At 45.8% G+C, this 14,812-nt stretch overlaps 1 pseudogene; it reads left to right on the forward strand.

Annotated features, from left to right (window-relative positions):
* The first annotated feature begins 1,653 nt into the window (after positions 1-1,653).
* Positions 1,654-1,771, forward strand: LOC136656327 (5S ribosomal RNA; annotated as a pseudogene).
* The last annotated feature ends 13,041 nt before the right edge of the window (positions 1,772-14,812 follow it).

A 14,812-nucleotide genomic window follows, 5' to 3' on the forward strand; every position in this document is an offset into this window, starting at 1 on the left:
GTTTTATTGTTGAAAATTGTGACCCTGTGGAAAAGATGGCTCATAAACTCACGGCATGCATGATATTCTGTTAAGAACAAAGGCTCCGAGACTTGATCTATAACTAATAAGACAGTTTTATTACAGATTGTAATGGGACAGAGGAACTCAAGCATTATCTATTTGCTTTATATGATCAAAAAAAACTGTGACAGTAGCCAGAGAAGCTGAGATCTCTCATCTCTAATATAAGTCACAGGACGAATGTCCAGAAAGGGTATAACTCACAACACCCGGGAATCGAGTTTGCAAAGAAAGCCACAGATGCCAGTTCTAAAAGAAAACAGATGGACCCAGAGAACATCTTAGCAACATGAAATCATCCCATACAGTCAATAGAAGCTTGTGGACTGACATAAGAAGAATTAGTACTTCAGGATGTGCCAGCACTGTGATCCTGAGCACGTTGTTTGAAAAGAAGCCTCCTTGATTTCAGTCAAATTATTTGCCACTCATGCCCAATATCCAACAGGGCAGCCCAACGCAGGTTGGCAAGCCAGAGAATGGGAAAGCATTCCATTCTTCTGAGTAAAACAGGATGACTGACATTTAGAGGGTGTATCTAAGGCCTGTTCCTAATGTGCAGTTATTCCATAGGGAAATACACATGCGACTTTCAATCCGTGAGTTTCCACTCACATGTGATTTGCAATCACATGTCCACTACAACCCAGATCTTTCTTTAAGGTAGAAGCCGAACTAGTCTCTCCTCCAGCACTGCCAATCATCCTATGTTGGCTTCCTATGTCTGCATGTACCGTGGTCTGTCTCCCCCTCCCATATCTGCCAGTCCCGTGACATTGTTGTTGGCAACCTTCAGTCTCGAAAGACTATGGTATCACGCTCTGAAAGGTGGTTCTGGCACAGCGTCTAGTGTGGCTGAAAAGGCCAATCTGGGAGTGACAATCCCTTCCACACCGGGAGCAAGTGCAGTCTGTCCCTGGTCTGTCTCCCTGGCTATGGGCCTTCCTTCTTTGCCTCAGATCCCCTTGAATTCAATGCATGAGCCAGAAATGAGAGAAGCTTAGGTTGACCACCTTCAGTCTAAGGATTTAGGTTGCCATTTGAGCAAAATGACTTTGAAAGAGGAGCAGATCTGGAACTGGAAGCATTGTGAAAGGTAAACCTCCATCCAGTTGTATTTTCATATCTGAACTGATGTTATGTTTTATGCATCTTTAAATCCTCCAGTTAAATCACACTAAACCTTGCTTGTTTGCTTGCTTGTTGGTTTAAGTGAGACTGTCTCTGGAGCATCCTAGAACATGCTATTTCCTGTCTCTGAATGTCGGAAAGAAGCAAACACTTGTGAAAAGAAATCTGGTAAAAGAAAAAGAGTTTGCTGAGCCACTAAACAAACGAGTTAAATGCAAAACAAGCCCAACATTTGTGTCTTCTAAAAACAGCAGAGGAGATTAAAAATTCAAGCCCTTGTGCTTATGACTACTTTCTGCTAAATGGGAAGATTCTGTGCAGCTCAGTATAATTACTGCCATATATTATTTGGTTGCACTGCTCTGGCCGAATGTGCCCTTCAGTGCGGACTGTCTCATATTGCCCTGAATCTTGGGGGAAACAGCAGGTTCCTCCGTTCCTCAGTTCCACAGAAAAGCTTCCTATGCACTGTTACCCTGCACATGCCTGATCTTGTCTGATCTCAGAAGCTAAGCAGGGTCAGGCCTGGTTAGTACTTGGATGGGAGACCGCCTGGGAATACCGGGTGCTGTAGGCTTCTACCATAGTCTTTCCAGACTGAAGGTTGCCAACCATTGAAGTTGGTGGCAAAGATAATTAGGTCCAGAGATGGGCTCACCTGCCTGAGAAGGGTTGTCTGAACCTGTCGCTGGACCACACCATGGGGCAGCACACACCACCATTTCCTGGGTGGAGCTGGTGGGAACTGTTCCTGAGCTGATTGTGTGGCCTGCTGGCAGCCCAACCTGGTTGCCTTACCAACCAAGATGCTGCAGCCAGGTATGTCATGGATGGATGGGCTGGGGCTGGAAGGGGAAGGCAGGCTTCGACCACAGCAGAACTTATAGTAAATGCCCTTGCTCCAGCTGAGAATGAGGGAGATGGTCTGAGCTGAGGCAGGGGGCGAGAAGTGATTGACCTTTCATAGGGGCATTTGCAGACATATCCTGGCAGTCATGACACCCTGGCCCCACAGAGCAGGCAGTAAATGCATTCATAACCCCTACCATCGAACCTCCTCCCTTTGCAAGGAAGGTTCTATTGCCTGACTGACCCGGTAGTGCAGAAATGGGGCAGGGGTAGTCCTCCCCAGTCACCAGTCATAAGGTGGGGGTGCTAGCACAGGCAGCCCCTCTCCCTTCTTGCTATCTGCTAGGATCTATTCTATTCATACTGAATAAAATATGCAGGGCTGCCCACAACACTTGCCTGTTGATCTTTCCTTCTTTGAAGGAATTCATTGAAGGAATTGAAAGTGGAGCAGATGCCTCTGCATTGCTCTCACCACCCAGAATGTGTCTGAAGAATCTGGTGTCTTGTATTCTAGGTCAGGGGTGCCCAAACCCTGGCCCAGGGGCCACTTGCGGCCCTTGGGGCCTCCCAATCTGGCCTGCGGTGAGCCCCCAGTCTCCAGTGAGCCTCTGGCCCTCCAGAGACTTTCTGGAGCCCGTGCTGGCCCGAGGCAACTGCTCTCAGCATAGGGCAACTGGTTAACCTCCACTGCTTGCTGTTTCACGTCTGTGATGCAGCAGTGATAGAAAGGCCAACCTTGCTTGGTGTAAGGCCTTTTATAGGCTTTGAACTATTGCAAGACCTTCATTCATTCATATAAGTTCCAGCTCTAATATATTCATTTATGTAAATTTATTCAAATTTAAAATGCAAATTAATTCTTTTTTTTCCCTGGCCTGACACAGTGTCGAAGAGATGATGTGGCCCTCCTGCCGAAAAGTTTGGACACCCCTGTTCTAGGTGATTATTTGACCATTGTCTGAAGTCCCAGAGAATCTTTACTTGGTTATTCTAAGTAATTTTGTCATCATCATAAGACTAGCCCTGGTGGATCAGGTCAAAGGCACATCCAGTCCAGCTTCCTGTATATCACGGTGGCCCACCAAATGCCCCAGGGAGCCCACAAGACAGCAAGAGACCTGCATCCTGGTGCCCTCCCTTGCATCTGGCATTCTGAGACTATCATCACTATTGCTATTATTATTAGGATTGTTTATATATTGCTTATCAACAAAAGGTAGTTCATGAAGCAGTTTACATAGTAAGATAAGGGCCCAATCCTATCCAATTTTCCATTGCCAGTGCAGCTGTGCCATTGGGGCATGCATTGCACCCTCTGGTAGAGGGTCAGTCACAGAGGCCTCCTCAAGATAAGGGAACATTTGTTCCCTTACCTTGGGGCTGTGTTACGGCAGCACCGGTGATGGAAAGTTGGATCAAATTGGGCCCTAAGTCAATTAGTATTATCTTGAGGAATATATATAGTGGACCTGCCTTATCTGCAGGTCGGGCATCCACAGATGTCACTATCTGCGGGTACCGCAGGTGTGGGAGTTCCCTTTGAAAGTTTTAAAAAGTAAAAATGAGTAAGAAACTAGGCTTCCCTACCACTGTGCTGCAAAATTGCACCATTTGCAGGGCTTCAGATCTGCATTCTGAGCTTCTATAAGCCATATCCGAGATGAACGATGCATTCTGGGAAAAGCCAAGACCTGGACGCGGTTTAGGGAAGCTCAGAAGATGGGCGGCTTTGAAGCCCTGCAAATGGCAGAATTTTACAGTGTGATGGTAGGAAAGGCTATTTTATTTTATTTTTTTACTTTTTAAAATGGTTTTCAAAGGAACTCCAGTATCTGCTGATATCAATATCTGTGGGAGGGGGTGTGGAACCAACCTCACAGACACCAAAGGACTACTATAGAATGAACTGGAAACTGAACATCACTTTGCTGAAAAGGTAACGTATTGTACACCAAAGACATCTTTCCTATCGTCAAGAGCAAGAAGTCAAAGTTATTACCTTTCTAAAGTGTTCCATAGAAGTTTAACAGCATCCATTATCAAGATATATGGAATCAAGATATAATTCCATGTTGTTTTCGATTGGGTATTGCCACAAGCCAAATGGGTTAGCTTTGAGTTTATAGGATTTTGTGTTTCGTAAACTGGGGATTTTCTTATTTAACATTCCCGACAAACCGTTATTGAATAAACATCAGTTTCTCTTCCTAATTCAAACTTCATTTAGGTACTGCAAATTGAAAAGGTAAGTAGTGCTGTGAATTGCCGAAATATTTGCACAATAGATAGCCAAGCAGAGAGGTCTGCTTTTTGCTGCACAGAGTAAACATGAATCTAATTAAATTGGTTCTGTTTTCATAAAAAAAAAAATAGAAAGATGTAGCCTCATTTTGGTTTCTAAGGAACCTGAGCACAGCCCACACACTGTAAATTTAGGGTCATTAGCACGGCTTTACTGCTAAAAGGGCCATAGCTAGGAGGAAAATGATATATTCTTTCCCTGCACTTAAAAGCTCATCACATAAAAATCTTTATTAGAAGCAGGTTAGTGTTTTTCTAGTTGCCTTTTTGTGCCATTATATTTCATATTTTACAGCATATTTAAAATTTTACATCCTCAGGATGCAACTGAGCTTACACAATTGCTCAGAAAACCTGACTTTTGGCCAGTGTTTCCTACATCGGGGGAATTCATTTGTATGCAGTGTGAGAGTGTAACTGGCATTTCCTCTGAAGTGGAGACCTCTGAAACGCAAGATTCCAACAGAAGGAGCTGGTTGGCATGCTGTAAATATTTCTGTCTCTCTAGTATGCATGTACCCATATACATATATGATATGCTGGTGGCCTCCAAACCTGTGGCACCACTAGGGTTTGTGACATCTAGTGTGGAAGGGAGGGGCAAAATGGGGTTGGGGAGGGCAGCACTGGCTAGAGAAGTCTCCAGCAACCAGGTCTACTGGGCTTCCGAGTGTGGAACCCAGGTCTACCCCATGAGTAGATCTGGCCTCCCCTTCAGAGTCAGCTTTCCTTTTTGTTCATAGGGACAGGTTCTACCCACCTGGGGGACAAAGTGAGGTTCCCCCTCTCTACAGATATGGCAGCCATATCCATAGCTAAGGTCCCTTTCCTTGCCATCACTGAGGAACCTCTGGAGCCCAGATCTACCAGGCTTTCCAATGTGGAGTCCAGGTCTACCTACCTAGCCTCCCAATCAGCCAGGCCTCCATCTTTTGCTCTCCATGAGGTCAACTAAAATCCCAGAAAATTTCTGGCTCCCCTCCTTTGGTGTCACACTCCTGACTGTCACCCAGTGTAATCTACACCCCCTACTGACAGCACTACTCCAAACCGCTTGCCACTTGCATGAAACTGAGGCCTGGCTGCATGGTGTGTTGCCTTTTGTGATAGCCATCATACTGTGTACTGCTGGAACTCTAATTCTGGCAGTTCAAGGACGCATTAGAATTAGGCTGCGAGTCATTATACTAGCACAGCCATGCAGCTGGGTCATGCAAAATGGAAAGCTAAAACTCCTTCTAGGTTTTGGTACAACATCAGAAATAACAGAAGGTAGGATAGAGGCCAAATTGATGATCTTAAGGGTGAAACCAGATTAGGAATGCACATGGGATTCACAACCTGTAAAGTAAGTAGTTTCTTCAATGTAGCAGGAAGAAAAAAGAGTTTTAATGGAAGCTGTTCTAATAAAATGTGCTACAAACCACTTTTGGTGGTTAGCCAATATTGTTATGGATCTCAGGCTCTCAGTGTTTGCTTCTGTATTCCTGTAAGAACTTCACTGTTGAAAGTAGTTCTTCCCTAAATACTACAAGTTTCCAGTGGTCTCTCGCAGACTAGATTTTGTGGGACTATGCTTTGTAGTAGTTAGTGAAAGGGAAGGACAAAGAGGTATCTTTTGACAGTGCCTGTTTATAGCCACCACGTTTTCATTGCCAAATTATAAGAAATATACAAATCATGGGGATATAACAAAGGGTAGCATTTCTCAAACTGATGATACCCAGCTCTGTCTCAATCTCAAACTGTCGTGACCCAATTTCCTGTGGTCCCACAGATCCTGCAGCAAAAACACAGGTGATAGAAAAATCAGATAATTGCCTCAACCCCTGAGGCTACTCAAAAATTAGATAGCTGCAAACTGCCCTGCATAGAACTGAGCTCCTGCAGTTTGCAAGCTTGTGTAAATATAGGGAAATAAATGTTTGAGCGTCTTTTTTCTGTGGTGTTTTCCCCCTCCCCCCCAAGTCTGTCAATGTCAGGTAGTGGGGGCATGTGAAGGCTGGATCACATAAATAACCCCCTCAAGCCTTGAGGCTATTCATTAGGGATGCCTCATTATGAGAAATGGATCAAGGTTTCTTCGCAAATGAATGAATGAATTGCATGTAAATAAATAAAAATATTATTTCTTTCTAGTTCAATTTTTTTTTTAAGTCTCATAAAACTAAGGGCTCCCAATAGAGCAGTGGGTTTCCAACCTTTAGAAGCTTGCGAACCACTGAGGCAAAAATCAAAATTGTCATGGACCACATTCAGCTGCAGGTGGTCTGGTCTCCACCCTTTCTGGTGGTCCATCTCCCAAGCACTCCCCACGGACTGTCAGAAAAGTCAGAGAATGGACCACTCACAGCCTCAGATTACACTTCAGTGGCAGTAGACATTCCGTTCTCTACCCTCTTTAGTGGTCCATAGGAGATTCATTGCTTGGCAAAACACTGGAAGTTATCGAAGGTGATTCCCCTCCCCCCCACCTCGTGGACCACTTCTCAGGGTCTTATGGACCACCTGTGGTCCATGGACCACAGGTTGGAAACCAGTGCAATATAGTGTCAAGTGGGTCCTGGTGATACAAAGTTTGGGAACCACTGCCATAGAGAATTGGAATAATTATTTTACCATGCTAAAGGAACGGCTTATGCTTTATGCACAGTCATGTTTAATGGGAATTGAAGAGCAAAAAGATCAGTTGACATGAGTAACCATTCTTAAACTAGCAAGAATTCTAAGCACCAGGGAATAGAACTAAGTTACAAAATGACCATTTTGCTACTTTTGCATGCTTTAACATGTAATCATGCCACAAATTCTAGCACTGTGACAGCGATGGCGCGCCTTATAATTTGGTGTTTCTATTCCTTAATCATAGGCAAGCTGAGATTTCACAATGCTGGGTGATGGGCCGGATTGCGCTACTTGAACTAGAAACTGGCAGGTCAGGGCTGCATGCCTGCCTTCCCTATGGGCACATCTCTGCAAGGGATTTGTATAAAGTTATAAGAAAGTCAGGGTTGTCAGTTTTAAACAGGGCATTTCTTTTTTTTGCTTCAGTTGCCTGACTGAAACAGACAAATAATGTGTGAGCTGCTGAATTCTGAAGAAGAAACATAGGAACATAAAAACATAAGAACATTCCCACTGGATCAGGCCATAGGCCCATCTAGTCCAGCTTCCTGTATCTCACAGTGGCTCACTAAATGATGACCAAATGTGTGATCCCCAGGGAGCACACCTGACAAGAGACCTGCATCCTGGTACCCTCCCTTGCATCTGACAGCCCATTTCTAAAATCAGGAGGTTGCACATACACATCATGGCTTGTAACCCGCAATGAATTTTTGCTCCAGAAACTTGTCCAATTCCCTTTTAATGGCATCCAGGCCAGATGCTGTCACCACATCCTGTGGCAAGGAGTTCCACAGACCAACCACACACTGAGTAAAGAAATATTTTCTTTTGTCTGTTCTAACTTTCCCAACACTCAATTTTAGTGGATGTCCCCTGGTTCTGGTATTATGTGAGAGTGTAAAGAGCATCTCCCTATCCACTCTGTCCATCCCCTGCATAATTTTGTATGTCTCAATCACGTCCCCCCTCAGGCGCCTCTTTTCTAGGCTGAAGAGGCCCAAACACCATAGCCTTTCCTCATAAGGAAGGTGCCCCAGCCCCGTAATCATCTTAGTCGCTCTCTTTTGCACCTTTTCCATTTCCACTATATCTTTTTTGTGATGTGGCGACCAGAACTGGACACAATACTCCAGGTGTGGCCTTACCATAGATGCATTGTATAGGGCTACAGCAGGGGTCTTCAAACTTTTTGGCCAGAGGGTCATATCAAATATCTGGCATGGTGTGGAGGTCCAGAAAAAAATTTAAATATAAAATTTAAATAAGAGATGGAACATAGATGAGTGAATAAATGAATGGGTTCATTTATTCAACCTCTCTGGCCCTCAGAACACCCTCCAGACACAATCAGATCACAGTTCTGGTCATGTTCAGTTGAGTGGGCCAGAGGCTTTCAGGGAACAAGAGGTTGGCTGCAAGTCGGAAAGAGGCTTGCTGCGGGCCGCATCTGGCTCCCGGGCCGGGGTTTGGAGACCCCTGGGCTACAGTATAATCATGCACTATGCCTGCACAGATCTACACTACAAACTTTGGTTGGTTTCATGCTAGGGATGTTGCTGCATTCTTTTGGGGTGCTCATAATGTCGGAATCCTCTGATCAAGTGTACACAAATAGGACTGAGCTGAACATGACTCTATGTGTTGCCTGCTGAGAACAGGAGAGCAGGGCTGACTTCAGCTCAATGCTACAAGCTGCTGCTAAGTCCCCCTTTCCCAAAACACACCTTACCTTGGAGTAGGGGCAAGGGGAGCTGTTGCTGGCTTCCAAAGCTAGCATGAAATCTCTGAGCAGAGGGAGGTTCCTGCTGCAGAAAAGGCCCACAAAGGTCTCTGTAGCAAGAGATGGCTTGCAAGGGCCTGGAGGTCAATTCCCACTTCAGAGAGTGTCCCTGCAGAGATGGTGGCCACACAAACTTTGCAGGCAGTTCTGCAAGTGGATGCATTAACCATTCACAAAGTAGTGAGGATGTATGTACAATTCATTTCAGGTTGAAGGGAAGGATGATCATGCATCCCTACTGAATACCCATTTTAACTGTAATGACTGCCCCCAATTCTGAAAACTTTACTTTGATCAAGAAATTGACAACTCCCTATTACAGTTCCTGAGCCCCTCACACAGACAGGGCCAGCTTTAAGCCAATCAGACCAACTGTTCCTGGTTGGGCCCCTGTTCTGCCAAATCCCAATCCACTGGGCCTTGTGCCCACTTACAGCTGATTAGTTTCCCTTGTGGAACTCACCAGTGCAGCAAGCAAAAGTCAGAGTCCAGTTCCAGTCCACAGATTCCAAGTAAACCAGTCCAATCAATGAGAGCTGCCAAATCAGAGTCCAGAGCCAATAAGCCAAGTTACAGTCCAAGGTCAGGTTGCAGGTAAATCAGTCAGGGTATCCAAATCAAAGTCCAAAGTCAATATGCCAAGTCCCAGTCCAAGGTCAGATTCCACAGTCCATAAGCCAAGTCAGTCTCCTACCTCCAACCTGCACTCCTCCTACAACCCACACCCACTAGTTCCTCCAGGTGCTATTTATATGCTCCCAGGTTCACTTTAGCCTCTAGTGGCTGCAGCTGTGCAGCACACCTCCAGCTACCTCCTCCAGGCTTTAACCCTGCATTTACTTAGGGCAAGAGGCACTGTGGACACCATACTCTACCTCCTCACCAGATCTTCCGCTATTCCACTACAGCCCCTCATCTAAGGCCCTGTCCTGTCAAATTCCCCTTTCAGTCTTGTGAAACTGTATGCCCGCTGTAGCCTCATCAACTTCCCACATCCAAAAGATAGCCAACCCTAGTTATATGCAGAATACTGCTGAACCCCACCACCAGGGTAGCTCACCTGTTCAAACTGCAGAGGTCCTCCTTCCTCTCTGCTCCGGTCAACAGCTTCTTCCGCTGCAGCAGCAAAACCTAACTCTCAGCAGCCACTGGACTAAGTAGCTACACACCAATCATCTAAAGTCATCCAACCTGTCTCCTTCTACTCCCTCACTCTCTGAGGATGATTGTTCCATCTTTGTCCTCAAGCTTCTCATTATCCCTACTAAGTTACAGCTGTAAGCCATGCTCATTGCAAGCCAAATTTTTTGTTTTAACCCTATACTGTCAACACAAGTGCCACTGATGACACTATCTCCTTGGGGAGAATCTTCTACAATTCCACTACCCTCCCCCCCATGCTAGGGTAATTTAGGGGCACAATCCTAACCCCTTATGTCAGTGCTTTCCAGCACTGGCAAAGCAGTGCTAATGGAACATGTGCTGCAACCTGCAGTTGGGTGTCGCTCACAGAGGCCTCCTCAAAGTAGGGGAATGTTGGTTCCCATTACCTCAGAGCTGCACTGCCTTTATGTCAGTGCTGGAAAGCACTGACATAAGGGGTTAGGATTGTACCCTTAGTCTTATATGCAGTTTATATTAAAATGTGCTTAGATCCATCTGGTCAATTAACTCACATGCACTTTTTAAGCACACATTTTGATTGCTTTCCATTCTATCATAAAGAAAGAAAATCTAAAATAAATTTTATTTATATCTCTAAGATTCTACAGACTATGGCTGCAATCCTAACCACACTTTCCTGAGAGTAAGCCCCACTGAACAGAATAGGACTTACTTCTGAGTAGACCTGGTTAGGATTGTGCCCTATGACTGTGAACCTGGGGCCCTGCAAAAAGTTGTTTTTAGTTGGGTCCCACAGCTCCTAAGGGTGGACCTGTGCACAGATGCACAATTCCCAGGGTACACTGAAGAGATGAAATGGCTTTTAAACTGGGTTGAAGTCTGTCATGTAGTAGACATATGCTGCTGGTGGTTTTCAGAGAAGTATTGAAGAGGCTTCCTTATAGTCTCAGTGTGACTTGTGAAGAGAAGAGGAAAATCTGAAACTTTTCTTGAGCAGATGCTGCAGTCGTTAGTTTCTGAGTTTACTTGTTCTTGAATAAGAACAAGTAACAATTTTGTTATTATTTATTCCACTTATATCCTGCTCTCCCTACAGGAAACTCAGAGAAGCGAGATACAGGAGAGAGCCAGGAAATTACAGACCTGTCATCCTGACACTTCCAGATAAGATAGAAGAAAGCTTCATTAAGTCTACAACTGATAAAAGCATGTTGAGGAGCAAGCCTTGTGTCTCTAAGCCCTGCGTGACCAAAACGTTCTACACAACCAAAGAGAGTTTCTACTCCTGTATAGACACTGAAGCAGGATATGAATGAATGCATGGAGGGGACAGAAACACAACTGTTACACTATAGAATCACAATTTTATGAGTGCCGCCACCCAGGGAGGTGGGAGGGGCAGTGGTAAGGAATAGGGCCTCCTTTGTAAGAACATAAGAAGAGCCCCACTAGACCAGACGAAAGGCCCATATAGTCCAGCTTCCATATTGGTTGTGCTGCATTGGCGGGAAGGAAAGGATAGGATTGGGCTGTTAATCTCTGATTCAGTCCTAATCAAAACCAAGATTTCATTAACCAATAATCAATGTCAAAATCTCAAATCCATAGCAGTAGTGATGTGTACCAACTACCAAAGGAAGACCAACTACAGAAGCACAACCAAGCTTGTGTTGAATCAGTAATGTATGTTGCTTACACTTAAAAAAAATGGTGGGTTTCTCTTTCAAAATATATGGAGGTTGGGAAGAACTGGGCATTGTAATGAGAAAAACGATGATTTATACAGAACTGTGTTTCTGTGTATAAATGTGCTTATATACATAAGTTTATAACTGGTGCCATACATACATTTTGTTCTTTGGTATACAAATGCAGAACACCATGTAAAGCTGTAAAAATGTAAAGTGGTAATACATCCATATTTCCATAACACAAGCTGGCAGGCCAGGACTTGTCATGCTAATGGGTGTCCTGTCAAACCAATGCCAAACAGTTCAATGTTAAAAATGCTCAGTGCTGTCAAAGAATAAAATACACTGAGAAGATAGAAATGACTCTGAAGTAAGAAAACTGCCTGTTCTCAGTAATTTTCAATGTGTTTTCTTCTCAGGGCACACTGACCTCTGTGGTCTTTTCTATGGTCTTCACATCATGTCACTGCCTGGAAATTCTTCTGGGTTGTGCAGCTCTATTTCTAGGGCAACTGTAGTAACAAGTAACTATAGTAACTGCTGGGAGAACGAAGAGGAACAGACAATTTGTTACTACAAATAGATGCCCTAGAAACAGAGCCCAGGAACCCAGAAGAGTTTTTCAGCAATTTTCAACTGCAATGCTCCAAGGCACACATACGGACCTTTCATGGCACACCAACGTATGGCAGCATGCTGGTTGAAAATCACTCATAGACGGTGTTCTGCACTGAAATCTCAACAACTGTACATATGGTTTCAAGCAAGCAGCCTAGTTTACTTTGAATTGAGCAATTTAGGGCGCAATCCTAACTCACCCTTGGGCCAATGGAAGTCCCTTGTGCCGGCCCAGGAGGGTCGCAAACGTTCCATAAAGCACGTTTGCACCTCCTCTAGAGTCGGCTGGGCTGGCACAGGGATGCATGCCAGTCCAGGCGGGCTGAATTCAGCCTCTGTGCTGACTTGGGCAGGGAGCCTTGCATTGGCCAAGCTCGGCCGACGCAAGTGTCTGGGGTGGGCGGGGAGGAGGAAGAGAGGAGGTGGAAGGGAGGCATTCCAGGGCAGGGGAAGGGCAGGGAGGGCAGTTCTGGAAGTGGGCAGGTGGGGAGTAGGAGGCAGGGCTGGGACTGGCAGATATCCCGAATTCTAGTCCCTGTTCCTGAGCAGCACAGAGCAGCTCCTGAGGAGACCCATTGGGGCTGCGGTGGCTTACCTTGGGTAAGAAGAAGAGTTTCTCCTTACCTCCGGCTGAGCCACTTTGGGCCCTATCTTGCTCTGGATACAGTTCCGGCCTCCTGGCCTGCCTGTTCCAGTGCAAGATAGGAAAAGGCTGTTAGGCATTTTCATACTAGGATTATGGGAGATAATTAAAAGTAAAGCTACCCTTTGGCAAATAGCTTCTGTTCTTAAATACTGTCAACGAAGACAGAGTCAAAACAACATTGGTTTGATTTTATAGATGTGGGTTTCTCCTATTTTTGATAAGGGCCAGAAGGCCGTGTGTTTCTGAGAAAAGCGCATTCGAACAGAAGCTTCTTAATAATAGCGATTATGGCTCTAGTACTTATTGTAGCACCTTGTTTACATTGCACATTATGGAATATTGCCTGGAAAATGCCACCCTCAGTGGGCCAGGGCCGGCAATTGAAAATGTCAATTCTGTTCTGCCATTTCTGAACACCACTTTGCTTTTTCTTTCCTCCAATTTTCTACAGAGTGATTTCCTTTTGCTTGGTGGCATGGATGTTTGTAGAGCTAAACAAAAACATTCCCCTCCAGCATAGCTAGCTAATAGTGGGCGCAATCCTAACCAGCAGCTGTGCCGGTATAGGTGGCCCTGGAGGGTCGCAAATGTGCCATAAAGCACGTTTGCACCTGCTTAGGCGGGAGCTGTGTCGGCACATTCAGATGCACCGACGCGCGGACAGAGGCAAAAGGCTCTGCTGTAGCTCCCTCGCTGCCTCTTGTGTCGGCGCGAGTGCATCGACATAAGTGGCAAAGGTAGGTGTGGGGGTGTGGAGAGGGGGTGGGAGGGGGCGTTTCTGGGTGGGGGGAGGGCGGGCCTGGGGGCAGGTGTGTGGGGAGCCAGGGGCAGGAATGGGACCCGGCGGTTATGCCGGATCCCAACCCCCATCCCTGGGGCAAGTGGAGCAGCTTCAAGTCGCTCCGCTCTCCTCGAACTTGCGCCACCACCGTAGGTGGCGCAGGTCTGGGGAGACCCATAGGGGCGCGCAGCCCTTACCCACGGGTAAGGCGAAGAGCTTTGCCTTGCCCATGGCTGAGCCGCTGCTCACTGCAATCCTGCGTTGGATGCAGCGCAAGCCTCCTGGCTTGCCTGCTTCAGCACGGGTTAGGATTGCGTCCAGAGCTTCACACAGTTAGGAAGTAATAAAGGGGTTATTAAAGGTGTTGTGCTCTTGGAACACAATTGTGATTGGCCGAGCCTAAATCTATCCAGTCCCAATCTCTTCCATTTCCAGCAAGCCATCCACATACCTCTGGAAAGCGCATAAACTGGGCATGAAGGAACAGCTTCCCCTTGTTTGTCCCCTGCTAATGGGATTCAAAGATATACAATGGGCCCTTCTTATCCGCGAGCTCAACATCCGCAGATGTGTGGCTGGAGGGCCTTCTAAGGAGGCCAGGAAGCCATGCGTGACCTCGGGGGGGGGGGCAGACATGGCCCTCAGGTAAGTCCCCTATCTTCCCACACGGATTCAAAACTTCACAGAATTCAGTATCTGTGGGGGCTCCTGGAAAAGAGGGTCATGTGTACTTGCTGTGGTCTGTGCTCCCCATTAACAATTTCACACACACCTCTCAGTACTTAGATCAGCCCTAAACTTCTCAGGTAACTAAAAGGGGTTATAATAGGGGTTATGAATGTCTCTGCTGCTATGGGTTCAAAGTCAAGGTATAGCATGACAATGAATGTATATCAAGAACTCAAGGGAGTCTCTTGTGAAAAAGCAGTTGACTTGCTTAAGGTCCAATCATACTGACAGTACACCAATCGCCACTATATCCTAAACTCATCCAGCACAGTTGGGGGTTGGGGGAGAAGAAACACCAGACGCTTCACCATACCATACCACGCTGGTGAGGCCCTCCCAGTAATGTTGCCCTTGTTCATGAAACCCCCAACGCCATTTGTCACCCATGCAAATGGCATGTCTGATATTATCATGTCTGATATTATCATAATTTCAGTGCAATATGCAAGGAGCTGATCACAATTTAC

This window comes from Tiliqua scincoides, chromosome 6, assembly GCF_035046505.1.
Source record: "Tiliqua scincoides isolate rTilSci1 chromosome 6, rTilSci1.hap2, whole genome shotgun sequence".
NCBI lineage: Eukaryota > Metazoa > Chordata > Lepidosauria > Squamata > Scincidae > Tiliqua > Tiliqua scincoides.